Source organism: Canis lupus, chromosome 10 (genome assembly GCF_011100685.1).
Source record: "Canis lupus familiaris isolate Mischka breed German Shepherd chromosome 10, alternate assembly UU_Cfam_GSD_1.0, whole genome shotgun sequence".
In the NCBI taxonomy this organism is placed as follows: Eukaryota; Metazoa; Chordata; class Mammalia; order Carnivora; family Canidae; genus Canis; species Canis lupus.
In genome coordinates, this window is record NC_049231.1 from 17,818,695 (window position 1) to 17,843,520 (window position 24,826).

General features: G+C 47.5%; 1 protein-coding gene across 9 annotated transcripts in view; it reads right to left on the reverse strand.

Annotated features, from left to right (window-relative positions):
* Positions 1–16,576, reverse strand: part of PPP6R2 (protein phosphatase 6 regulatory subunit 2) — an 83,613-nt gene extending 67,037 nt beyond the window's left edge. For 5 of the 9 annotated variants that reach the window (XM_038550121.1, XM_038550117.1, XM_038550116.1 and 2 more), the window contains exon 1: positions 16,348–16,491. The gene's annotated coding sequence lies outside the window, so the exon portion shown is untranslated. Of the gene's footprint in view, positions 1–14,438; positions 14,558–16,347 lie in introns of those variants that run through there. The other 4 variants (XM_038550112.1, XM_038550118.1, XM_038550122.1 and 1 more) reach the window with 4 other exon arrangements.
* Between the last annotated feature and the right edge of the window lie 8,250 nt (positions 16,577–24,826).

Sequence of the window (24,826 nt, forward strand, 5' to 3'; positions counted from 1 at the left end):
TACTCAAACTGAAAAACAGAATGGCCGTCAGGGTACGGCTGTCAGCATTGGCTGTCGACCTCGTGATTGCAGGCTGACTGGGAACTGTGGCCGCTGCCCAGCATCACCAGAAGATCGTAGTACATATCACTGCCTCAGGGAAAAGATTCAAATTCAAAATTCTGAATAGTTTCTGCAAAGTGTATACCACTTTTATACTATCGTAAAGTTGGAAAATCAGGGATGGTGGCTCAGCAGTTGAGCGGCTGCCTTCACTTCAGGTCGTGATCCCAGAGTCCCAGGATTGAGTCCCACACTGGGCTCCTGCAGGGAACCTGCTTCTCCCTATGCCTGTGTCTCTGCTTCTCTCTGTGTGTCTCATGAATAATAAATAAATCTTTAAAAAAAATTGAAAAATCACACGTTGAACCATTGTTAAGCCAGGGCCTGCCTGTATGGGGAGCCAGAGACACATCACAGCGAGGCCCCTGTGTGCATCTGCTCCACAACTGACAACAGACAGTATCTGTACTGCATTTGTTCTCAGCACTGTGCTCCTGGGAGAACCAGAACTAAGAGCAGGCATGGCATGCTCTGGGCCAGAACTCCTGGAAGGACAAATAAGTGGAGACATGCAGCTAAAAAGCACCACCAAACAGGTGGAATAAAAATAAAGCCCAACAAGTACCAGGGCAGAAACCAGGGCAGTGGGCAGAGCTGAGTCCAAATGAGAGCACAAGACAACTTAAGTCTAGGAACTCTGACTGCAGGGTTGCACCTACCAGGAGGAAGGAAGCTGTTCCTGACTGCTCCCATGGACACTTCACGGTATACAGGCACCACACAAGCCCAGTACAACTCTAACCCCAGTTCATGCGTTAAAAAGCAGAGGTCTAGGGATCCCTGGGTGGCGCAGCGGTTTGGCGCCTGCCTTTGGCCCAGGGCGCGATCCCGGAGACCCGGGATCGAGTCCCACGTCGGGCTCCCGGTGCATGGAGCCTGCTTCTCCCTCTGCCTGTGTCTCTGCCTCTCTCTCTCTCTGTGACTATCATAAAAAAAAAAAAAAAAAAAAAAGGCAGAGGTCTAGATAACTGTAGGACTGGCCCAGGCCAACAGTTAATGTCAATTCAAAACCAGAACCCAGATTAGCTGACAGCAAAGTCCACATTCTCAAATCTCCACGTGACACCAGATCCTGGCCTAGTCAACAACAAAAAAAGGAGAAATCAAAAGAGATACAGAAAGAATTATAAAGATGAGGGAGATGACAAGAAGGTAGTAACCAGGACTGAGCTAAGAAAAGGAGAGGAGGGTCTCCTAAGCTTGAGGGGAAATGAGACCCAGAGGAGAGAAGTGCATGTCTTCAAAATGGGGCAGTCAATTCTGCTTCTTGGTGGGGTGATAAACTCCTGGAGTTAGCGGTGCTGGCTGACCTTGTGAATGTACTAAAAGTCACTAAATTGCACATTTTAAAAGGGTGATTCTATGTGAATTGCATCTCTGTGGGCTGACAGGTGGCAGTTATATTCTTGAAGAGGAGCTCTGAAAGGCTTCAATGTTGCTAAGAGCCCACAGAGAGGACACTGGGCACCTTCTACTCAGCAACAAGTGCAAGGGACAAGACACACAGCCCCACCTCCAGGAGCCTGACCTCTAGCAGATCCTAAAGGACTCTGCCCAGACAGCATCCTACCTCTGAGCCTGAAGACAGCAGAGCCATTGGTTCCCTGTGCCTTGGGGCATCCTTGTGGATAAGGACAAAAAATGCCAACCTCCTAGGGTGGACAGGAGGGCTGACTGGGGCAAAGTTCAGTGCGTTGAACCAGGGGCATGGACAGTGCTTGTGTGTATGAGCACCACAGCGGTTACGAGTGGAAGACAGGACTTGTCCAGAGGCAGTGAGCCATGGTGGCTGCATCCTCAGCTCCGGGTACAGCTGCCTGGCCTACGGTCAGCCTCTCCCTTCCTGATCTGAATCACTGTTCTAAACTCTATCTCAGTCCCCTCAACTATGTGATAGAGATGATGGTATATGGCTCAGGGGACAATGTGAACATCAAGCAAGATAATATATATGAAGTGCTTAAAACATGGCAGGCAGGAGATCCCTGGGTGGCTTAGCAGTTTAGAGCCCGCCTTTGGCCCAGGGCGTGATCCTGGAGACCCGGGATCGAGTCCCATGTTGGGCTCCCTGCATGGAGCCTGTTTCTCCCTCTGCCTGTGTCTCTCCCTCTCTCTCTCATGAATAAATTAAAAAAAAAAAAATCTTAAAAAAAAAAAAAACATGGCTGGCAAACAATTAAGTGCCCAATAAATGTTCACAATTATCATTAGTCAGGGAGCAGGGAGTTGTCAGGCAAAGAAGGCTTCCATGAGGAAATCTGGCTTGAGTGTTACTCGTTTTAAATTAATGACCACACCATCTCAAGTGAACATTAATATAGCCGAGCTGGGCAGCCCCAGTGGTTTAGTGGTTTAGCGCCGCCTTCGGCCCAGGGTGTGATCCTGGAGACCCGGGATCGAGTCCCACGTCAGGCTCCTCTCTCTCTCTCTGTCTCTAATAAATAAATAAAATCTTTAAATAATAATAATAATAATAATAATAATATAGCCGAGCGTTTGAATTCTTAAGAAGCTAGTTTCCCAGGGACGCCTGGGTGGCTCAGCGGTTGAGCATCTGCCTTCAGCTCAGGGCAGGGGATCAAGTCCCGCACCAGGCGCCCCACAGGGAGCCTGCTTCTCTCTCTGCCTGTGTCTCTGCCTCTCTCTGTCTCTCATTAATATATAAAATCATAAAAAAAAAAAAAAAGAAGCTAGTTTCCCTCTCTTAAGACAAGCGGGACAATTTTAGATCGGCACAAATTCTATATAGCTCCTTGCATCAAGAAGTGAAGTCAAGGGCAGCCCAAGTGGCTCAGAGGTTTAGTGCCGCCTTCGGCCCAGGGCCTGATCCTGGAGACCAGGGATCGAGTCCCACGTCAGGCTCCCTCACTTCTCTCTCTGCCTGCGTCTCTGACACTCTCTCTCTCTCTCTCTCTCTCGGTCTCTGATGAATAAATAAATAAAATCTTAAAAAAAAAAGTGAAGTCAAAAAGAGGAAAAAGAAAAAAGAAAAAGCAGCAGCAGGAGAAGTGAAACCTATCTGCCCATCCTGTGACTTGCCGTAACCACCAGAAGGCAGCAGAGGACAGGTGCCACTTTGAGAGCCAGCTTGCAGCCCTGCCCTCTTGGAATGCTGTGACCATGTATGAAGAAGCCCCATCCAGCCTCGGGGGGACTGACAGAAGCCTGGAGAGAGGCCTGAAGACCCAGATGAGGCCCCAGCCACACGAGAAGCCAGGCAGACAACATGACGAGCAGAGGCCTGGGCCAGCCCAAACTGGGCTCAACCCACAGACTCATCAGCAAGAACTAAGGTTGCTACTTTACGCCACTAATCATTGGGGTGCTCTGTTACAAAGCAATACATGACTACCACAATGACTGTTATATTCCTTTGGCTCTTTTCTCAACTTTCCAATAATCTTACCCCTTAATTCACAGAAAAAGCCAAAGGTCTCCCGTCTTCCCTCCATCAAATCTACCAACCCAAATCACCACATGCGCTGCTTTCCTTCCTGGGACAAAGGACAAAGACCAGTCCCTCCACCTACGCTGTGGACCCCACCCTTCACACCTTCTCAAGACTGTTCCTCTGCTCTCTCGGGTCCCTCTTCCTCCAGGACACATCCCTGTCAGTGTGCACACAGACACGCACACACCCTGCCCCACAGACTCTGCTCCAATCCCTGTTCACAGCAATGCTTCCTGAAAGAACTGTCTGCATGTACGGCCCCCACTCCCTCTGCTCCCATCTGGCCTCTCCCCCAGCATGCCACCACCCTACTTCTGTCGAGGAAGCCAATGACCACCGAGGACAGTCTACATCCCACAGCTTATCACCAGACTCTTAAGTACCAGCCTCTCTTAGCTTCTGTGACCCACACTCTATCTCCTCCAGCATCAGCTCCTGGGCTCCCCTCCACACACTGGCACACCCCAATGATCACCCTGGTCTCCCTCATCTTCCTCTGTCAGGCATGGTTTAAAAGCGCAGGTCTGGGGCGCCTGGGGGCTCCGTCTGTGACACATCTGTCTTCAGCTCGGGTCATGATCCAGGGTCTCGGAATTGAGCTGGAGAGTCTCCCTCTCCCTCTGCTGCTCTCCCTGGTTGTACGAGCATGTGTGTGTTCTCTCTAATAAATAAATGAAATCTTAAAATAATAATAATAATAATAATAATAAATAAAAGTGCAGGTCTGAGAGTTCTGGCTCCAGCTTATATCAGACTAATCTTACCACTAATGATAAGCTGCACAAAATTTTTTAAAAACCAGCTCCACGGGGATCCCTGGGTGGCTCAGCAGTTTGGCACCTGCCTTTGGCCCAGGGCGCGATCCTGGAGTCCCGGGATCGAGTCCCGCGTTGGGCTCCTGGCACGGAGCCTGCTTCTCCCTCTCCCTCTGCCTGTGTCTCTGCCTCCTTCCCTCCCTCTCTCTCTCTCTCTCTATCATGAATAAATAAATAAAATCTTAAAAAAAAAAAAACCAGCTCCACAGGTGCTAGAGAACCACCAGAAACACGAAGAAACTGGAGGGACAGCAAAGTCTGAGCCCCATACTGAGATGCCTTCTGACTAGCGGACACTTGCCAGCTCTTGCAGAACAGGAGGCGACAGTGCTAGGTGACAGTGCTAGGTGACAGTGCTTGGCTGTCTTATTACAGGAGGAATGGAGGTCAGAGTTCAGGACTATCAAAATGGCCAAAACAGAAAGGGGAAAAAAAGCAGCAAAAAGGGAAAAAACCAAAATACTTAATTTTGTAAGTCTGTATTAAATCCCTCCCAAATCCTTGGCTGACTCCTAAGTTGCATATGGTTAGAGGAAACATCAACAAATCAAACAAACAAAGTCAAACTCATAGAAACAGAGTAGAAAGAGGCTGCCAGGTGCAGGGGAGGCAGGGAGAGGCTGGTCAAGGGTCCACATGTGGAACTCAAAGATGTGTAAGGTCTGAGGATGTGATGGCAAACGTGGTGGTGCTGTCTGGAAGGCTGAGATTGCTGAGAGAGCACAACCTAAGTGTTCTCACACACGCACAAGTATGTGAGGGGACAGATGAGATGGTCACCCAGATAGGGAGAGTCTTTCACGGTGCATTCGTATATCACATCACCATAATGTACTTTATATAACTTATAATTTTGTCAATTATAGGTCAATAAAGCTGAACAACTAAACTATTTTGAGGAGAAAGCTAAGCAAAGATGCCAGCAGCTGACCAATCCTGGGGAGACAGAATTTGGAATTTCAGTTCTGCCAAATTAGAAAGGTTTTCCATTAAAACCCAACACAGGCCATATCTTAGATGAGTAAAAACCATGTTCCAGAACTGAAGGCTATGTCTTAAAACTTAGGGCAAAAACAAAAGATACACCCAACAGGCTACAAGCTTCTATGGGATCAAGATGATCTCCCAGAAATTTAACAGTCTGCTCTTACAAAACTCAACACTCGGGGATCCCTGGGTGGCGTAGTGGTTTGGCGCCTGCCTTTGGCCCAGGGCGCGATCCTGGAGACCCGGGATCGAATCCCACGTCTGGCTCCCAGTGCATGGAGCCTGCTTCTCCCTCTGCCTGTATCTCTGGCTCTGTCTCTCCTTCTCTCTCAAGAATAAATAAATAAAATCTTTAAAAAAAAAACAAAAAAACTCAACACTCTTTACAGGAAGATAACCTAAAACAAGGTCTCTAGAATGTACCATCCATAATGTTCACTATATAATTAAAAATTACTAGACATATGAGATAGAAAACTGTGATCCATGATCAAGAGAAAAAACAATCTATAGGATCCACAAATCACCATATGTTGGAATTGGCAGATGAGAACTTCAAAACAACAATTATAAATATATTAGAAGATTTAGGCAAAACATCAGAAGGAATAAAGAGGTAAAAATATTAGCAGAGAAATGCAAACTTGACAGAAAAACCAAAAGGAAGTTCTAGAACTAAAAAATACAGTATCTGAAATTAAAATGTTACTGGATGGAATTAATAACACAATGAACACAAAAAAGAAAACAATGACTTTAAAGATAAAATAGAAAAATACAAATGTAAACAGAGAGAAAAGGAAATATTAAAAATACAAACATACTCAAAACCTGTGGGAGAACATCAACCTAAAACAATTACCACTGGGACATCTGGGTGGCTCAGTGGTTGAGCGCCTGCCTTCCGCCCAGGGCGTGATCCTGGAGACCTGAGATCAAGTCCCACGTCGGGCTCCCCACATGGAGCCTGCTTCTCCCTCTGCCTGTGTCTCTGCCTCTCTCTGTGTCTCTCATGAAAAAATAAATAAAATCTTTAAAAAATAAGTAAATGAATAAAAATAAAATAAAACAATTACCACTGGAGTCCCAAAAAGAGAGGAGAAAGAATATGAGGCAGAAGAAATATTTAAGAGGCAATGGCCAAAGTTTCCAAAGTTGATTAAATACACCAACACAAGGATCCAAAAAATGAAGTAAATCCCTAAAAAGAAAAATATAAAACACTACACCTGGAAAATTATAGTCAAATTGACAGCAAAAAAAAACTTTAATAAAAATAAAGTGTTTATTTAAAATAACAAGCAGGGGCGCCTGCATGGCTCAGTCAGTTGGGTGTCCGACTCTTAATTTTGATTCACTCAAGTCATGATTTCAGGGTTGTGAGGTCCAGCCCCACACTAGAATCCATGCTCAGCAGGAAGTCTGCTTAAGATCCTCTCTCTCCCTCTCTGCAACGCCCCCCCACACAAGGTCACATGCTCTCTTTCTCTAAAATAAATAAATAAGTCATAAAATAAGTAAAATATCTTAAATACAGTAGGAAAAAAAAGGAACAATAAGAATGATAGTTGGCTTCTCATCAGAAACAACACATGTGGGGCACCTGGGTGGCTGAGTGGCTGAGTCTCCACCTTTGGCTCAGGTTGTGATCGTGGGGTCCTGGGATCGAGTTCCGCATCGAGCTCCCAACAGGGAGTCTGCTTCTCCCTCTGCCTGTGTCTTTGCCTCTCTGTGTCATCATGAATAAATAAATAAAATCGAAAGAAAGAAAGAAAGAAAGAAAGAAAGAAAGAAAGAAAGAAAGAAAGAAAGAAAGAAAGAAAGAAAGAAAGAAAGAAAGAAAGAAAGAAAAGAAAGAAAAGAAAGAAAAGAAAGAAAAGAAAGGAAGGAAGGAAGCTAGCTAATCTGCAAAAAGGAAAAAACAACTTCCCAGCTCATCTAAGGAGCTAGTATTACCAAAACCGGTATCATAAGAAAGTCATACACAAATACCTCTTATGAACGTATACAAAGAAACTCTCAAAAAAATAAAAAAAATAAAAAAATAAAAAACTAGCAAACTACATCCAGCCACTTTATATGTGCATTATACACCACACCAATGGGACTTATCTAAGACTGCAAAGTTGCTTTAACATCTGAAAATCAATTAATATAACACACCATATTGACAGGATAAAGGGCAGAAATCAGATAACCTCAATACATGCAGAAGAGGCTTTTGACAAAATCCAACACCCTTTTTAGTCAAAAAAGGAAAAAGAATCCACAAAATAGGGCTAGAAAGCAACTTCCTCAACCATTGAAGGCCCACTATCATTACTTCATTCAACATTGTATTAGAAGTTCTAGCTAGTACAATAAAGCAAGAAAAATGAAAGGTATTAAAACAAAAAAGGAGGGATCCCTGGGTGGCGCAGTGGTTTAGCGCCTGCCTTTGGCCCAGGGCGTGATCCTGGAGACCTGGGATCGAATCCCACGTCAGGCTCCCGGTGCATGGAGCCTGCTTCTCCCTCTGCCTATGTCTCTGCCTCTCTCTCTCTCTATGACTCATAAATAAATAAAAATTTTAAAAAAATCATTTAAAAAAAAAAAAGAAAGGAAAAGTAAAACTGTCTTCAAACTCTGACTATATAGGTAAAAAATCCAAAGGAATATACAAACCCACTATGAGAACTGATAAATGACTCAAGCAACATTGCAGGATACATGATCAGTATACATAAACCAACTGTTTTTGTATGTTAACAACAAACAATTGAAGAGAAGAAGAAGAAGAAAATAGGATGCCTAGCTGGCTCAGTCGGTGGAGCATGTGACTCTTGATCTCAGAGTTGTGGGTTTGAGCCCCACGCTGGGTGTAGATTACTTAAAAATAAATAAAAACCAGGGATCCCTGGGTGGTGCAGTGGTTTGGTGCCTGCCTTTGGCCCAGGGCGCGATCCTGGAAACCCGGGATCGAATCCCACATCGGGCTCCCGGTGCATGGAGCCTGCTTCTCCCTCTGCCTGTGTTTCTGCGCCTCTCTCTATCTCTGTGACTATCATAAATAAATAAAAATTTAAAAAAAAAAATAAATAATAAATAAATAAATAAATAAATAAATAAATAAATAAATACCTTAAAAATGGGGATCCCTGGGTGGCGCAGCGGTTTGGCGCCTGCCTTTGGCCCAGGGCGCGATCCTGGAGACCAGGGATCGAATCCCATGTCGGGCTCCCTGCATGGAGCCTGCTCTTGCTCTGCCTGTGTCTCTGCCTCTCTCTCTCTCTCTCTGTGACTATCATGAATAAATTAATAAAATCTTTAAAAAAAAAAAAAACCTTAAAAATAAATAAATAGAAAATGTTTTAAACAAGCAAAAATATCAAACACCTACAAATATACTCAGCAAAAAAAGTATACCTTCACACTAAAAGTATACAGCATGCTGAGAAAAATGCAAGATTTAAATAAATGGATATACCATCTGCACAGAAGACTCTATGTTAATTCTTCAATTCTAAAATTGATCTACAGAGTCAATGTAATCCCAACCAAACTTATGACAAAAATTTTTGTACACACTGAAGAGCTTATTCTAAAGCTGGCAAGACAATTTTGTAGAGAAATAAAAATGAAGGACTTATACTACCTGATTTCAAGACTTACCGTTAAATAACAGTAATTAAGACAACACAGTGCTGGCAGAGGATAGAAAAATACACCAACAAATCATAACAGAAAGCCCAGAAATAAGCTTGCACACATGTTTAATTAATTTATAACAAAGGCTCCCTAACATGATGCTAGAATGATTATATAACCCATATGGGAGGTGGGGGATGTATCCTGATTTCACCTCACATTAAAAAATAATGCAAGAAAATAAAATAAAATAAAATAAAGTAATAAAAAATAATGCAAGAAGGATCATTCAGAAAGGAGATCAGTATGTGCTTGGAGATGCAGGAAAGGGTAAGATGGAGGGTTCCCAAAAGGATATGAGGTAATCTGGGGCATGATTATACTATATGTTCACTATACTGCAGTGATGATTTCACAGGTATACAGAGGTCAAAGTAACCAAATTTTACATTTTAAACATGTGTGGGGACGCCTGGGTGGCTCAGCAGTTGAGCATCTGCCTTTGGCTCACAGCGTGATCCCAGGGTCCTGGGATCGAGTCCCGCATCCGGCTCCCTGCATGGAGCCTGCTTCTCCCTCTGCCTGTATCTCTGCCTCTCTCTCTCTCTATGTGTGTGTGTCTCTCTCACATGAATAAATGAAATCTTTTAAAAAAAATGTGTGGTTTATTGTACATCAATTGAATTGCAATAAAAATGTTAAAAAGAAAACAGTGAATCATAAACCAAAATACAAAACTACCACTATACAACTTTTACAGGGGTGCCTCACTGGACGTGTGACTCTTGACCTCAGGGTTGCAAGTTCAAGCCCCAAGTTGGATGTAGAAATTATTTAAAAATAAAATCTTAAAAAAAAATCTTTAAAAAAAATAAATAACTTTTACAAAAAAGAAGGGGGACACTTAGATGAAATAGTTAAGCGTTCAACTCTTAGTTTCAGCTCAGGTTGTGAGCTCACGGTTGTGATATGGAGCCATGCTCAGGGCAGAGTCCACTTGGGATTCTCTCCCTCTTGTGCCCCTCCCACTTGTGCACTCGTTCACTTGTGCTCTCTCTCAAATAAATAAATTTTAAAAAAAGAAAAAGAAAAAGACAATGTCTTCACAACACTGGGTGCAGGCAAAAATTTGTTAGAACACATAATAAACATTAAAAAAAAAAAAAAATACTGACAACAGGCCACCTGGCTGGCTCAGGAGAATACCACTCCTGATCTTGGGGTTGTAAGTTTAAGCCCCACATCAGATGTAGAGATTACTAAATATAATAATAAATGCAAAAAAAGATATTGACAAACTTTTTTTACCTCAACCAAATTAAAATTTTCTGTTCATCACAATACATCATTAAGAAAAAAGATCGAGTCCCACGTCGGGCTCCCTGCGTGAAGCCTGCTTCTCCCTTTGCCTGTGTCTCTGCCTCTCTCTCTTCTCTGTGTATTCTCATGAATAAATAAAACCTTTAAAAAAAAAAAAGAAAAGAAAAAAACAAGCAAGAGGTGCCTGACTGGTTCAATTAATAGCGTATGCAATTCCTTTTTTTTTTTTTTTTTTAAAGAAACTTGGGGTAGCCAATTTTTTTCTTTTAAAGATTTATTCATTTATTTATGATAGACACAGAGAGAGAGAGAGGCAGAGGAAGAAACAGGCTCCATGCCAGGAGCCCGACGCGGGACTCGATCCCAGGACTCCAGGATTGCACCCTGGGCCAAAGGCAGGCGCCAAACCACCGAGCCACCCAGGGATCCCCAGAGCATGCAATTCTTGATATTGGATCATGAGTTTGAGCCCCATGTTGTGTACAGAGATTACTTCCAAAAAAGTAAATTAAAAAAAATTTTTAAAGATTTTATTTATTTATTCATGAGATACACAGAGGCAGAGACACAGGCTCCCTGCAGGGGGAGCCTGATGTGGGACTCATCCCAGGACCCCAAGATCACAACCTGAGCTGAAGGCAGATGCTCAACCATTGAGCTACCCAGCCGTCCCTGAAAGTAAATAAAATTTTAAGAAACGAAAAAAGGGCAAATCATAAAATAGAAAAAAAATGGACTCCTTGGGCAGCCCCAGTGGCGCAGTGGTTTAGCGCTGCCTGCAGCCTGGGGTGTGATCCTGGAGACCTGGGATCGAGTCCCCACATCGGGCTCCCTGCATGGAGCCTGCTTCTCCCTCTGCCTGTGTCTCTGCGCCTCTCTCTCTCTCTGTGTGTGTCTCTATGAATAAATAAATAAAATCTTTAAAAAAAAATGGACTCCTTATACACAAATACATCATAAAGAACTTATATCAGCATATGCACATTTTTTAACTCTTAAAATGAACAACAACAAAAAACAATCCTGGGCACCTGGGGCAGGGGGCTTAGTCGATTGGGCATCGGACTCTTGGTTTCAGCTTGTGGGGTCACGGGATCAGCTCATGTTGGGCTCCACACTTAACACAAAGTCTCTCTCTTTCCCTCTGTCCCTACCCCCACTCGAACATGCACTCTAAATAAATAAATAAATAAAAATATTTAAAAAACAAACAATCCAATAAAGAGTGGATAAAAAAACCTCACACTTCACAAGAAAAATATAAGTAGCCAACTAGCATACAAAACGTTGTTTACCAAGGCGCTTGGGTGGCAGTCATTAAGCATCTGACTCTTGATATCTGCTCGGGTCATGATCTCATGAGATGGAGGCCCATGCCACGGCTCCAGCTCAGCATGGAGTCTGCTTGTCCCTCTCCCTCCTCCTCTGTCCCTCCCTCCAAAGCACTTGCAAGAGCACATGCACAGTCTCTAAAATAAAATCTTAAAAATTGTTCACCAAAACCAAACAGTTGTTCACCATCATTATTCATCAGAAAAAAGCAAATTAAAACCACAGTGAGATTATCACTACCACCTAAATAGCTAAAATTAAAAAGACTGACAATACCAAGGACTGGCACAAATGTGGAAAAACTGGAACTCGCATACACTGCTGGTGTGGTGGGTGTGTAAAACGGTTACCAGTTTGGAAAATAGTTTGGTAGGTTCTAAAAAAGTTAAACATATATCTATAGTATGACCCAGCAATTCCACTCCTAAATATTTACCCAAAAGAAATACTACATATCCACAAAAAACATGCATGAGAATCTTAACTTTAGTCATGAGAGCCAAAAAGTGAAAGCAATCCAAGTATCCATCAATAGAAAAAGAAATAAATTTTCATACAAATGAATACTAAAATAAAAAGCACAAACTACAGATACAGGCATTTAAATCAATGAATCTCAAGGGGCACCTGACTAGCTCAGTTGGTGGAGTGTGAAACTCTTGATCACAGAGTCGTGAGTTAGCCCCACACTGGACACGGAGATTACTTAAAAAGTAAATAAACAAATCTCAAAAGCATGACATTGAGCGAAAGAAGACAGACACAAAAGAGCATACCATACACTTTATGATTTCTTTCATATGAAGTTGGAGAACCTGTAAAATTAATCTATAATGACAGAAAGCAGAACAATGGTTGCCTCAGGATTTGGAGGTTGGTTGTAGTAACTGAAAAGGGACACAAGGAAGCTTTGAGGATGACAAAAATGTTCTATATCTTGACATGAGTGATGGACACACTGGTGTACACATTTTTCAAAATTCATCAAACATATGTTTAAGATCTACGCATTTCATTGGATATAAAAAATTCAGTAATTTTTAGTGGAATTTTTTTCAAAGATTTGAGAAAGCAGAGAAAGAGAGTGCATGCAAGTGCACCCAGTGGGGGAAGGGGCAGGAGAGAGAAGCAGACTCCCCACTGAGCAAGGAGCCCAACGTGGGCTTGATTCCAGACCCAGAATCACAACGTAAGCCGGGCAAACACTTAACCATCTGAGCCACCCAGGCGCCTCATAATATTTTTTAAAGAAATTGGGATCCCTGGGTGGCTCAGTGGTTTAGCGCCTGCCTTAGGCTCATGGTGTGGTCCTGGAGACCCAGGATCGAGTCCCACATCGGGCTCCCTGCATGGAGCCTGCTTCTCCCTCTGCCTATGTCTCTGCCATTCTCTCTCATGAATAAATAAAATCTTTAAAAACGAACAAAAGAAATAAAAGAGGGGCACCTGGGTGGCTCAGGGGTTGAGCGGCTGTCTTTGGCTCAGGTCAGGATCCCAGGATTGAGTCCCACATAAGGCTCCCTACAAGGAGATGGCTTCTCCCTCTGCCTATGTCTCTGCCTCTTTCGTGAATAAATAAATAAAATCTTTTTTTTAAATAAAGAAATAAAAGATTGTACATTTTGTGTTAAAAAGAAGGCTGCTTGCTGTCCATGTCCATATGACATGATTTCCAAGAGGATGGCTGGGGATGCTTGAGAAATGCTGTGAGAACGAGACCCACTTCACATACCTACTGCAGGTTACCCTGTGGATGAGCCACCCACAGGAGGGGAGAGTGGAAAGCACAAGCTCTAGAGTCTGACCACCTGAGCTGAGTCCTGGGTCTCCCGTTTATTTATTGTGACCTTGGGGACATTCCTTAACTTGTGCTTCAGTATCCTCACATATTAACAGAAATGTTAAGACTAAGTCATTAAGTTGTTTTAGGAAGTAAATGCTTAGGAGTCAGGCAGCGGGGTTGGGGGGGCGGGGACCTAAATGCTTACTGGTTTAGATGTCAAAACAGAAAATTTCGCACTGGTTTATAGTAAATTCTGTGCAGATCATGTACCCACTTTACATCTAAATGTCTGTTATGGGGCAGCCCAGGGGGCTCAGCAGTTTAGCGCCACCTTCGGCCCAGGCCGTGATCCTGGAGTCCTGGGATCGAGCCCCACGTCCAGTTCCCTGCACTCTCTGCACAGAGCCTGCTTCTCCCTCTGCCTGTGTCTCTGCCTCTCTCTCTCCCCGTGGGTGTCTCTCATGAGTAAAGAAATAAATTAATTTTTAAAAATGTCTGTTAAAGAGCCCCTGGATGTCTCAGTGGTTTAGTGCCGCCTTCAGCCCAGGGGTGTGATCCTGGGGTCCTGGGATCGAGTTCCGCATCGGGCTCCCTGCATGGAGCCTGCTTCTCCCTCTGCCTGTGTCTCTGCTTCTTTGTGTCTCATGAGTAAGTAAATAAAATCTTAAAAAAGTAATAATGTTACATATACCATCTTACTTCTTTACTTCTTTTTAAAAGATTTTATTCATCTATTCACAAGAGACACACAGAACAGAGGCAGAGACACAGGCAGAGGGAGAAGCAGGCTCCCTGCAGGGAGCCCAATGAGGGGTTCCATCCCAGGACCCCGGGGTCACCACCTGAGCCCAAGGCAGATAGATGCTCAACCACTGAGCCACCCAAGCGTCAGTCCCTTGTAACACACTTTAAAAAGTTCCTGGGCTTGTTTTCCTAAATAAAGCTTTACTGGAACACATGCATGTGTGTCCACAAAAAAGTCTGATATACAATCACCTACCATTATTATTCAAAAACTTACAGTATTTTGAAAGGTAGCCTTTTCCTTACCCAACGAAAAGGGAGGAGAGGAGGTTTAGTCAGCCGGCTGAGATATAAATCCTCAGTCAACCATCTATTTGTTGTATACCTGTTCTTCACCTGCAAAATGGGTGATAATAGTTCCTACACCCCAGAGTTCTTGTGAGGACAAACAGTTCACACATAGCACTCCAAGGAGCAGCACACACTGCATATCTCTGTGCATCCGCTGCCGTTACCCCTGTGCTGAGGTCGCCACACCCGCGGCAGGAGCTCTCCTCTGGGCTCCAGATTCTTCTGCGAGATACCTTCTTGCTAATGCCCCTTGGATATGTCAGACTTCTCCCACTACTTGGAGCCAAGACAAAGCCTTACTTTCCACTTCCAACCTGGAACACCACCCTGCTCCTGCCGCCCTCCCCTGTGGCCCCAACCCAGTGAGCAGTGCCACCGAGAAGCCCAGAACCTCACGCCCTCTTCTAATCTCTCTGCAAGTCCCCGAGCTCTGCCTTCAAAATCTCTAAAGGGGCCTCAAGGTCTAAGCCCCAATCACACCCACTGCCAACACCTCCCGTCTCCCCTCTCCCCCTCTGTGGGCACCCCAGCTCCTCATCCATCGCAGGCTCACAGCCCGCAGGGAAGAGCGGACAGTCAGGTCCACGGCCCACCTGGCTCCTAGCCACCTCCCCCACCCCCTCCCGGTCTGATGCAGGTTCCTGGAGAACATCCACCACCGTCCCAACTCTTCCCACACCTGGCTGCTTCTCACTGCCCAGAGCCCCGCCATAGGGAGTCAGAAAGGCCAAAATGGAAGAGCCACCAGAAAACAAGGGACGTGGACCAGAGGGAACGGCTGCGTGTCCGTGAGGGCTCCAGCACTGTGAGGCCACAGGGACGGAGCAGGTGGGCAGCGACGGAAGCGGGAGGGGCACCAAGCAGAAGGGCCCGGGGCGCCTGGGATGCGGGCCAAGGGCTGTCAGTAACAAGTGGGTGGGCGCTGCTGCCAGGCTGCAAGGACAGAGCGGCAGGCGGGGGTGTGTGGAGGACACCCCAGGGCCGGTGGGGGCCGGCAAGGGGGCCAGTAGGGCACGTGCGGGCAGGGACACAGGGACGGTGGCCGGGGACGCCCGGGGGCTCTGAAGCCACACGGGCGACAGGAGGAGGAGCAAGGCGGTGACGACAGTGGGCAACAGGTAGGGTGGGCACCGCCGAGTGTTAGGGCACCACTGGGGGCTGGGGGCATCGCGGGGACGAGGTAGAGCACTGCCCCGGGGTTAGGGCACCGCCGGGGTTAAGGCACCACGGGCGGTTAGGGCACCGCCGGGGGCCGGGGGCACCGCAACAGGGTAGAGCACCGCCGGGATAGGGCACCGCCGGGGGCTGGGGGCATCGCGGGGGCGGGGTAGAGCACTGCCAGGGTTAAGGCACCACGGGGGGTTAGGGCACCGCCGGGGGCTGGGGGCACCTCGAGGAAGTAGAGCACCGCCGGGATAGAACACCGCCGAGCTAGGGCTCTACGGCTCGGGCCGCCACCGCACAGGCAGGCGCGGAGCGGAACGGCCGCGAGGAGGTGCGGGCGGAGGGGGCTGGGGAGGGGGGGACACTGCCCGGGGCACCGACGCGCACGACTCTCGGAGGAGGAGAGCACTTGGGGGTCAGGACACATGGACACGGATTGCGAGGCAGCGGCGCCGGGGGCAGGCGGCCACCGCCTCGGGAAGGAGCGGGGCCGAGCGGGGAGCCCTGCGGGGGCAACAGCGCGCCGGACACTGACAGGTGGACGCCGTGCAGTGGACAGCGCCCTGGGGCGCCCGCCGGGAGGGCGGCCCACGGGAGGGCACACGGGCCGCGTGACCACTGGCGGGGGGCGGGCGCGGCCGGGAAGAGCCGCGGCGGGCGGCCCCACTCACCTGCCCCGCGGGCCGGGCGTCGCGGCGGCTCCTCGGAGGCCCGGATGGAGGCCAGGGCGCTGGCGGAGGCGAAGCCCGGGCGGCTTGGGGCTAGCCGCACGCACATGGGCCCGGCCGGGCGCGGCGCCCACGGACACGGCGCCCACGGACACGGCGCGGGCCGGCCGGCGGCTCTGGACCGGCTCGGGCCGCGGGCGGCGAGGGGGTCGCTCCAAAATGGCGGCGGCGACGGCGGGAGCGCGCGCGCACGCCGGGTGGCGGCGTCTGGCACGGGGACGCGCGGCGGGGCGGGGGCGGGGCGCTCGCTCACGTGGGCGCGGCGGGGGCGGGGCTGCGTGGCGTGGCAGGGCGCGCGCTCACGTAGACGTTGCGGGGGCGGGGCCGGACCGCTCGCTCACGTGGGCGCGGCGGGGCGGCGCGGGGCGCGCGTTCACGTGGACGCGGCGGGGGCGGGGCTACGCGGCGCGCGGGGCCGGACCTGGGCGGGCCGCTCGCTCACGTGAACGGGGCTGAGGGGCGGGGCGCGCGCTCACGTGGACGCGGCGGGGCGGGGCGGGGCGGGGCGGCCTGGCCTTCTCCGGTCGCTCGTCCTGCTGACGTAGCACCGATTGCTCCGGAGGCCTGATCGGCCGCAGAACCGCCCGTGCTGGGGCCAGAGGCGACGTGAGGACCGCGCACCTGGGGCGGGGGCTCCGGGTCGTCGGCGGCCCTCCCCTCCTCGCCCCTGGATGCGCCCCGAAGTGCCGGGCACGCGGGGGTCTGCGGCGGGCGCCTGTGTGCCCCGCGGAGGCCCCTGCGCCCGGACCCGGCTGGCGCCTGACCCCGTGCCCCGCGGTTCTCGGGGGGGCTGCGCATACTCAAGTAGGGGCCGCGTAGCACCCAGGCCAACCAGTCTGCGAACGAGATTCATTAACTCGGGTCCGCGCGGACGGTGCTGCGGTGCAGCCCCGAGGGCTGGCTGACCTGCAGCTCGCGGACCGCGTCCCCTGCAACGTCACGTGCTCGGGGCCGGGGCGGCCTGGGGGGCTCTCCTCCAAAGTCGGCGTGCTCCGGGCCAGCGGCTTGGCGGCGGGCGGGGCGCAGGCACGGCTTCCCCTCGGCTGGCCTTAGAGCAGAACGTCTGCGGAGAGCTCCTCGCCTGAGCACTTTTCCCTGGCACCCTGCAGGCCAGGCACCTGGCCAGTTCTGCAGGGTGAACTTCCAGGAGTTGGGAGCTAAAAAAAAAAAAAAGCATCCGCTCAGCGCAGGGGTTGGTTCAGTCAGTTGAGCATCCAACTCTTGGCTTCACCTCAGGGGGTGACCTCGCGGTGGGGGATCCAGCCCCGGGTTGGGATCTGCGCTCAGCGCAGTCTGCTTCAGATTCTCTTTCCCTTTTTCTTCCTCCTTCTCCCTCTCTGAAATGAATAAATAAAATCTTAAAAAAAAAAATGGATTGGCCCTACAACCAAGAGGAGAAACGCCCTGCCAGCCGTGCAAAGGCCCCTCGAAGGCCATCGCAGCAGATTGAGCTGCAGAAAGGGGGATCAGGGCCAGAGGACCAACCAGAGATGGTCCCACTGGTTTTTCTGCTATGAGCGCCTGCAATCCTCTATCTTGGTGTTCTTCCTATGCTCAGGCCAGACTGCCTGGGGTCAGCCTGGACCCTTCTCCTCTGAGATTCCACACTGGAATTATCAGCAAATCCTTCCACTTAAAAAAAAAATGTATCGGGATCCCTGGGTGGCGCAGCGGTTTGGCGCCTGCCTTTGGCCGAGGGCGCGATCCTGGAGACCCGGGATCGAATCCCACGTCAGGCTCCCGGTGCATGGAGCCTGCTTCTCCCTCTGCCTGTGTCTCTGCCTCTCTCTCTCTCTGTGTGACTATCATAAATAAATAAAATTAAAAAAAAATTTAAAAAAATGTATTTATTTATTCAAGAGAGGCAGAGACACAGGCAGAGGGAGGAGTAGGCTCCCCTCAGGGAGCCGGATGTGGGACCCAATCCCCGAACTCCAGGATCACGCCCTGAGCAGAAAGCAGAGCTTAAGTGCTGAGCCATCCAGGCGTCCCATCCCTCCACTTTTAAGTATGGCCAGCTCTGCACAAGCACACACGGGTCCAAGACCAGTTTCTCTTACCTACACAGCAGCCTCCCAATGCATTCCTGCTTCTGTTCTGGCATTCTTGCCAGAGAGCAGCTTCCAGCAGCATAGCTTACACCTAGAGAGATCCAAGGAGAACAAGCCCATCCCGTCCCTCCCCAACCCTCATCTGGCATGGCCAGAAACCCAAGTCCTTGCCGTTACTCACAAGGTTCTATGTGATGTGTTCCCGTTTCCATACACTGCCCCTAGTTCATTGGGTTCTGATCATGATGACCTCCGACCACAGCCCTCGTACCCACGCTTTCCTCTGGTCATTGCTATGCTTACTAAATTACCTCCTAGATCCTCCTCCCTTGTCCCCTTCTCAGTGAGGGCTACCCTGACCCTCTACTTCAAATCTCAAGCCTGCACACACACATGCACACACGCACACTTCATAGCCTTTCCCTGCTTGGTTTCTTCCTTCTTGTGTCAGTAGTCACCGTCCAATAACAGGACAGAAACCATAAAATGACTTCACAGAAAGTTTGATATACAAATTACCAATAGGGACGCCTGGGTGGCTCAGGGGTTTAGCGCCTGCCTTTGGCCCAAGGTGTGATACTGGAGACCCGGGATCAAGTCCCACATCGAGCTCCCTGCATGGAGCCAGCTTCTCCCTCTGCCTGCGTCTCTACCTCTCTCTGTGTCTCTCATGAATGAATATTTTTTAAAATAAAAAATTAAATAAAAATTACCAATAGTAGGAGATGAATTACAAAGGAGTAAAGAGAACTCTATAGTCAAGAAAGTTGACTACAGAGTTCCCTCCATAACTTGGAAGGGAGGTTCCCTCCCCAAGGTGGGAATTCATGCTGTGTTGCTGGGTTGTGTGGCCGCAGCCTAGTGGACAACAGTCATTCCCTGGGTTGTCCAGGGATAGCGGTGATATGAGCAGAGGCTGATGGACAGGAATACAGCTCTCCAAGGTGCAGGCCAGCTAAGCCTGGAAAGCCTCCTGCTGGGGGAGGGGGGGTCTATGAGATTCCCTGAGAATTTGCCCACAGCCTGATGCTGAACTGAGTAGGAAGCCATTCACAGAGGCAACACCACTCCAAGTCTCCCACTTATGGCTCTGGCAGCTGCCCAGTGGGAGAAGAAAAAGAATGCACACCTAGACCAGGACTCTCCCACACTCTCTACCAGCAAAACCTAACATCCTGCCAAAGGCAGAAGAGAAATGCTTCTAGGATCCAGCTCCATTATTGCAAGCAAGCAAGCAGAAGTGGATTGGGAGCTGAAGCATAAATGGAAAACAGGTAGAGTCTAACCCTCTGGATAGTTGGGTTCTGTTTGCATCCTTTCAAACATACTTGAATGTCCACTCAACAACAAAACAGGGATGCCTGGGTGGTTCAGCGGCTGAGCATCTGCCTTTGGCGCAGGGTGTGACCCCGGGGTCCTGGGATCGAGTCCCGCATCAGGGCCCCTGCATGGAGCCTGCTTCTCCCTCTGCCTGTGTCTCTGCTCCTCTCTCTCTGTCTCTCATGAATAAATAAAATCTTTGAAAAAAAAAAAAAAACAACAAAACACTTTATTTTCACCTAACAAGATGCATCTGTCCTTATTACAGGTGAAGAATAAGCATTGATAATGAGCACACCTGCATTCACAGACGCCCCTATAGCAACAGTTGGCTGCATTTCGTACTCCTTGAATTCTGTTTCCGTCCCACTGAGTATTCTCTTATGCCCTTATGTTAAAGTGAAATAATAGATAACCTCCGACCACCTGTTTATTTTAAAAACTGGAAAGGAGAGAGAAGAAAATGGTCGGTATATACAAGTAAATACTGTAATGTGCGGGGCACCTGGGTGGCTCAGGGGTTGACCATCTGCCTTCAGCTCAGCTTGTGATCTCAAGGTCCCAGGATCGAGTCCTGCATCGGGCTCCCCGCAGGGAGCCTGCTTCTCCCTCTGCCTGTGTCTCTGCCTCTCTCTGGGTCTCTCATGAATAAACAAAATCTTTTTTAAAAACCCACTGTAATGTGCAAAGAGAAAATATGTAGAGCTACCACAATCCTTGTTTCTGTAATTGCTCTTAAGATATTAATATGTATGGCTCCCTAACAGACTTCTCTTCTAAACTGCCTTATAGTGTACACAAAATGGTGAAAATAGAGCCAAGCTGAATTCAGTATTTCTGACACAGGAGGAGGATCAACTAAAATAAATTCTATCACTAAGAACACCAAATGCAAAATTATTCACCAATAAATTGAAAAAAGTAAAACTGTGGTGTAAAATGAGTGCTGCCCAGGGGCACCTGGCTGGCTCAGAAGAATATATGAGTCTTGGTCTCAGGGTCATGAGTTTGATCCCCATATTGGGTGCAGAGATTACTTAAAAATAATAAAACCTTGGGGGATGCCTGGGTGGCTCAGCAGGTGAGCATCTGCCTTCAGCCCAGGGTGTGACCCCGGGGTCCTGGGATCGAGTCCTGCATCGGGCTCCTCACAGGGAGTCTGCCTATCCTTCTGCCCATGTCTCTTCCCCTCTCTGTGTCTCTCATGAATAAATAAATAACATCTTAAAATAAAATAAAATCTTAAATAAAATAAACACTTCCTTCTGAGTGCCATCAGAACAGGAGGAAGTGTGGTCCTATCCTGTTCTACAAGAACCGCCACACTTCAGCCAGACAGAAGCCAGGGCATCATAAGACTACTGATCCATAGGCCCACATGAGAGAAACACAGGGAGATCTGAACTTCTGTATGCCATCACCAAATTCCTGCATGTCATGACAGGAAACCATGAAAGCAGCAAGAGTAAAATGGCCCATCACATAAAGGGTAACAATGATACAACTAATAGCTGAAATTTCATAAGGGGACAATGACCATGAGGCAATAGAATGACACATCCAAAGTGCCAAAGGAAAAGTAAAACCTGGGATCCCTGGGTGGCGCAGCGGTTTAGCGCCTGCCTTTGGCCCGGGGCGCGATCCTGGAGACCCGGGATCGAATCCCACGTCGGGCTCCCGGTGCATGGAGCCTGCTTCTCCCTCTGCCTATGTCTCTGCCTCTCTCTCTCTCTCTCTCTCTCTGTGTGACTATCATAAATAAATAAAAAAAAAAAAAAAAAAAAAGGAAAAGTAAAACCTGTCACTGAAAAAATTCTATACCCAAAAATACAATCCTCGGAAATGAAGGTGAGATCAAGACGTTCACAGACAAAATAGAAAATTCATTGCTGACGGATCTGCCTTATAGGAAGTACCAAAGATAGTTCCTCAAGCTGAAAGGAAATGACACAAGATGGTCATGCAAATCAGCAAGAATGAATGAAGAACCAAATTCAGCATCGTGTAAAAAGTATCACTACCAGGCAGCCCGGGTGGCTCAGCGGTTTGGCGCTGCCTTCAGCCCAGGCATGATCCTGGAGACCTGGGATGGAGTCCCACGTCGGACTCCCTGCATGGAGCCTGCTTCTCCCTCTGCCTGTGCCTGTGCCTCTCTGTCTCTCTCAATAAATAAATAAAATCTTTAAAAAAAAAACCTGAAAAATAAGGAGAAAATCCGAAAAGCACAGAAGAGAACAGCCAAAGACGATGATGGGGCAGCTGCAAAAGGTGTACCCGACATGGGATGAGAACACCAGAAGGAAAAGAAAGACAAGGAATAGAAGAAATATTTGAAATCTTTCTACATTGTACAAAAGTTTCCAGCTAGTGCAATAAGGCAAGAAAAAAATTAAAGGCATACATATTAGAAAGGAAGAAGCAAGGGATGCCTGGGTGGCTCAGTGGTTGAGTGTCTGCCTTTGGCCCAGGGTGTGGTCCTGGGATGAGTCCCACATTGGGCTCCCCACAGGGTGGCTGCTTCTCCCTTTGCCTGTGTCTCCGCCTCTATCTCTGTCTCTCTCATGAGTAAATAAATAAACCTAAAAAAAAAAAAAAAAAGAAAGGAAGAAACAAAATTACCTTTATTCACAGATGATATGATTATCTATTTAAAAATCACAAGGGACACTCATAAAAAAAAAATCACAAGGGACAGTGCGCCTAGGTGGCTCAGTCATTTGGACATCTAGATGCCTCTGGTTCAGGTCGTGATCTCAGGGTCCTGGGATCAAGCTCCCTGTTCAGCGGGGAGTCTATCTCTCCTTCTGCACCTCCCTCCCCCCCATGCTCTGTCCCTCTTTCTCTAAAATAAGTAAATAAAATCTTAAATATACATATATAAGGAAAGGGGCGCTTGGGTGGCATAGTCGGTTAAGTGTTCAACTCTTGGTTTCGGCTCAGGTCATGATCTTGGGGTTGTGAGATTGAGCGCCCACCCCCCCCCTGCTCTTACACACACTGTCTGTAAATAAATAAAATCCTAAAAAAAAAAAAATCTTAAGGAATCTATTAAAAAAAAAAAAAGCCTTACTAGAAATAATAGTTTACCGAAGTCAGAGGATGATATATCAATAGATAAACAGCAGTTATACTTCTATTTGCCAGCAACAAGTAATCTGAAAAAAATTTTTAAAGATTTTTAAATTTATTTATGGGGGGGAAGAGCAAAGGGAGAGGGAGAAGCAGACTCCCCTATTGAGTACAGGACCTGATAAGGGGCTCCAGGACTCCAATATCATGACCTGAACCAAAACCGAGCCAGACATTTAACTGACTGAACTACCCAAGTGCCCCTGAGAATTTTTAAGAAAAAATATTCCATTCACAGGAAAAGTGTGGGTGAGTGGATGGGTGAAATAGGTGACTGTGATTAAGAGTACACTTATTGTGATGAGTACTGAGTAATACATAGGATTGTTAAATCACTATATTGTACACCTGCAACTAACATAATACTGCATGTTAATTATACTTTAAAAAGAAAGAAAAAATTCCATTCACAATTGTATCAAAATGAATAAAATACTTAGGAATAAATTTAACAAAAAAAGGGAGTGCAGAAAAGAGTTGATGCAGCCGGCTAACCACTTAGTCATAGAAAGCCCCTGCTTACCAACTTAACCCTTGGTGGGCATCTGGGAACATGGATTTCAGGAGAGTTCCCATCACTCCAAGGAGTGATCAGAGGGGCTCATAATGTCTAAACTCAATGTGACTTCTACTGACCACCCATTTTCTTTCTGGGCATCTGGAATTTGGGCAGTCACTGGACCAGAGCTGCTTATCTGACTGGTCCTGTAGGGAGCTGGATGGTGTTCCTTCCCCTAAAGATATCCACCCCAAACCTGTCAACATGATCTGTGGAAAAAGGGTCTTTGCAGATGTAATTAAGTTAGGATCTTGAGATCATCCTTGATTCGGGGGGTGGGAGGGGGCACGGGAAGAGCAGTCCTAAATCCAATGACAGGTGTTTTTCTAAGAAAAATCAAGAAGAGACACAGAGGAGAAGGCGATGTACAAACAGAGATTAGGATGGTACACCTACAATCCAACCAAGGTTTGCAGGCAGCAATCAGAAGTTAACAGAGGCCTGAAACAAATCCTTTTTCCCAACCCTGGGAAGGAACCAAACCTGCTGACAGCTTGATTTCTGACTTCTGCCTCCCAAACTGTAAGACAATACGTTCCTGTTGTTTTAAGCCACCTAGTTTGTATCAATTTGTTACAGAGGCCTTAGGAAAGAAATACAAACTCCCAATAAGTTTCTCTAAGGAATTTCCCTGGTTGGCAACATTTCACATCCTATCACAACTCATTGACACATTTAAAGTGCCTCCTCTGGGACTCCACTGAGAAAGGACCCTGGAGGCTGGTCTCCCCGAAACTTTGCCCCAAGAGTCTTTCTCTTTGTTGGTTTTATTTTGTATCCTTTTACTGAAATCAAGATATAATGTAATGACATAGAATGACTACATGCTAAATCCTATGAACTCTCCTAGCCTATTATCAAACCTGGGTGTGCTCCAATTCCCAATGAACAAAAACATTGCCAAGAAAAATTACTGAAGACCTAAATAAATGGAGTGAAATGTCATGGCCACGTCATGCATAGAACACCAGCAACGTGAGATGGCAGTTCTCCCTAAATTGATCTGTAGATTCGATGCAATTCCTGGGAAATTTTCAGCACATGGTCTTCTTTCGTTTTTTTGTAGAAAATGATGAGCTATGGATGGTTCCATTGGTTAAGTGTCTGCTCTCGGCTCACCCATGATCCCAGAGTCCTGGGATCCAGTCCAAGGTGCTGGGATTGAGCCCCGCAACTGGTTCCCCAATCACTGGGGAGTCTGCTTCTCCTTCTCCCTCTGCCTCGCCCCCTGCTCCTGTGTGCTCTCTCTTTAATAAACAAAATCTTTGTTAAAAAAAAAAAAAGGAATTGATAAGCTACTACTAAAATTTGTATAGAAATGCAAAGGATCAATAGGATAAATGAATAAACAACTGTAATACAC